The sequence below is a fragment of the Alosa pseudoharengus genome, unplaced genomic scaffold (assembly GCF_046254945.1).
Source record: "Alosa pseudoharengus isolate Yale_2024_CS ecotype anadromous, Long Island Sound unplaced genomic scaffold, YU_APseudo_1.1 YU_APseudo_1.1_scf_5, whole genome shotgun sequence".
In the NCBI taxonomy this organism is placed as follows: Eukaryota; Metazoa; Chordata; class Actinopteri; order Clupeiformes; family Clupeidae; genus Alosa; species Alosa pseudoharengus.
In genome coordinates, this window is record NW_027468837.1 from 36,996,202 (window position 1) to 36,999,169 (window position 2,968).

At 42.5% G+C, this 2,968-nt stretch overlaps 1 protein-coding gene across 1 annotated transcript in view; it reads right to left on the bottom strand.

The window, feature by feature from the left end:
• foxp4 (forkhead box P4) overlaps window positions 1-1,669 on the bottom strand; it is a gene marked incomplete in the record, with an annotated part of 124,307 nt that extends 122,638 nt beyond the window's left edge. Inside the window, 1 exon segment of the mRNA XM_076269251.1 lies at window positions 1,190-1,669.
• Between the last annotated feature and the right edge of the window lie 1,299 nt (window positions 1,670-2,968).

Here is a 2,968-nt window from a genome sequence, read left to right on the forward strand (position 1 = left end):
GTCCGCGGTGAGGCAAGTGATTGAGGTTGATAACAGGAAATGTGTTTTTGGTCGCACAATTTAAGTGAAATAAAACCCAGACAAGAGTGACTTTATCTCATTATCAACGCAAAAGCGAGGAGATACTGTGGGGCCCTGTTTCTACCCCGACTGAAACTCATCAAGCCTATTTATCAAAGCCTAACCACCTGGAAAATTTGGTACCAGACAACACAATGTGAAACCCTATAGGAAGGTATATTGAGCGCAAATGAAATTAATCGTTTTTCTCCTCTTAATTTTTTAATCAACCTAGGCTACTAAGCCACGTCTCGACCGTGCATTTTGAGCGGTAGACACAACGCGACCCACAACTTTGAATAGGACTTCTGAAGTGCAGACTCTTAAAAAGCTAAGTGATGTGGAAGAAAAGGAATAAATTATTTCTTGCGCAGTTCCAAAAAGATAAAGCATTTGTAGAGAGCAAACGTGTGCTGTTGATGTGAGGACAGCCGAATTATTTCATGGTTCGTGTTTGATTAAGAAAAAAAAAAACTTGTCCGCTGTTGAGCACAATGTGTGTCCTAGTCGGGCATTCAGCTACTGAAAGCGGCACTTTTCACCACTGCCCAAAGAAATAAAGCACTCAAGCAAGTTTTGAAGAGGAAGAACCGGAGCTCTGTCACCGACCTCATTTTCAACTTTTCACCAAGTTTTACTCGTCATATTACAGCCACAGTTTAATTTCCATCACGGCACGGGGGGAAAGGCAAGTATTTTGGCTATAGGCTACAAGGGTGAAAGAAGAGGCGATGCCGCACTTGTTAGCACCGTCCTTTATGGAGAAATTTCCCTTGAAAGTTACCCCGAAATGGTTGAGTCACTATCCATTACGTCCGCAGTGTATACATTCGACTATTTACTAGCCGGGAATACAAGGTTTATAAGACGATAAATTTACAAGTTAATCGCCAACAGGATATTTGCCTATTATTAATTTAGTTAGGCCAATTGTGTTTATCCCTAACAATGACACGCTCAAGTAGGCTTTCAAAAGCTTCCAGTTCAAAGGTAGGAAAATCAACAACAATGTAGCTGGTCTACTTAGGATATTTGTGACCATACACTTGAATTTTTTTTCAAAAGCAGGTAAATTATTCTAGAGGAAGGAAAAGGAAGAAGGGAAAGAGTAAGTAAGTAGTGCATCAACCTGTTCGGATATTCTGAAGAACTCAACTTTCACGCTGCGGGCTGGACCATGTGGGCAGCTCGCTTCCAGGTTTAGTCAGATGTCCCGGCGAGTCCAAAAACGTTGAAAAATGAGCAGCGAAAAGAGGAAAAAGTCTTGATCTAAGATTGATATCGCAGGACCATTACTTTCAACGGCAACAGTCTTTATTAGTTCTTCCTTTCTCTTGTATTGACCTCCTCGCTCAAACTGATCACTCAGTTGGTGATAAGTCGAAACAATAATCGGGCACTAGCTCACGGACTGCATGGTCGCGCTTCTTGGAAGTTGATGGAGAAAAAGCACGCGGCTTTTGTGCCTCTTCGCGTCTTCTTCCCAGCTTGTATTGTTCTTTCTTTGTCTTGTTTATTCAAAATGTCACCTTTCCAAGAGTCCAAGTGATGAGTCTCGCTGGAGTTTTTTGCATCCCGTCTGTCCCTCGCTCATACGGAGAGAAATCAGTGTTGAATTACTCGGGTTGTGTCTGTGTAGGATATGTTAGGGGGGACAGTTTAGACTACCGTAATTCATCTAAAACAGGTGCGCGTCCACATTTCCCCTCGCCTGCCTCCAGTTGCAGCAGCACAATAACAAATGCGCGCAGCCGAAGCGAGTGGCGTAGCGGCTGCCGCTTCAAGGCAGTGATCTTTTAACCTGCCCTGCATCGCGCCCGGATTTCGCCATTGTGGCAGCCAACCAGCAACAGATGTCAGAAACCTCGGAGACCGTTAACTAGCTCGCTTTCTCCAGGAAACAACAGCAGGCCGGTGTCTTTGAGTCAGAGGCGCAATGATGAGTTCTTAGCCTACACTACGTGTTTGGACATTTTAAAACGAGAGCTGTCCAGTGATAAATTCAACCATCCTACCTAAGGTTTTTAATTTAATAACTTTCTTTATAGATTAAGTGGTAAAAGTATGAAAAAGTGATAAAACGTTTTATTATTCAGACTCAAAAAAAGGGAAATATGTAAGAGTCCATAAATTATTGGGCGCTAAGACAACCCTTATGACAAAATCATTTTTTTTTTAAATATATATTTTATCCACCACTTATTCATTTTGAGCTTTTAGCATCAGAAAATGATGGTCATTCCTCAAATGTCCATTCGACAATGGGTTGTGACTGCCATAAATCAGGAAATATTCATTAGAGAAATCAATAGCCCTAAAGGAGGAGGGCCAGTGAGGAGGAGGTGGGGTGGTCAAGACTGGCCTGAACTGAGGGGTCAGCAGCCTGATAAAGGTACGCTGATTTCACCCAGACGTCCTCCAGGCACTCTCCCAAGTTCAGGTGCTCTCACAGTCTCTTACACACACACACACAAACACAAATACATACATATACACACAGTTTAAAAAGCACAGGTAAACAAACACACACACACTCAGATACACACGCTCTGACTGACAAAAAAAATGCATACATAGAGGGAAGTGAATTTGTATGAATGAGTGTTTGAGGAAGGAGTCTGTGTGTGTGTGTGTGTGTGTGTGTGTGTGTGTGTGTGTGTGTGTGTGTGTGTGTGTGTGTGTGTGACAGGAGAGAGAAAGATGTGGAGTGTGTGTGTGTAAATGTGTGTGTGCTATTGATAACAGTTAGATTGATTGCAGCAGGTTTTCCTGTGTTTAATATAAGTCAAATCCTCTGAGCTAACAGTCACACATGGTGTTTTTCAGGAGACATCTTGTAGAGTTTGAGAGATTTTATAAACCTTAAACTTGGAGCTGGGTCTCAGCCCATGCACACACACACACACAC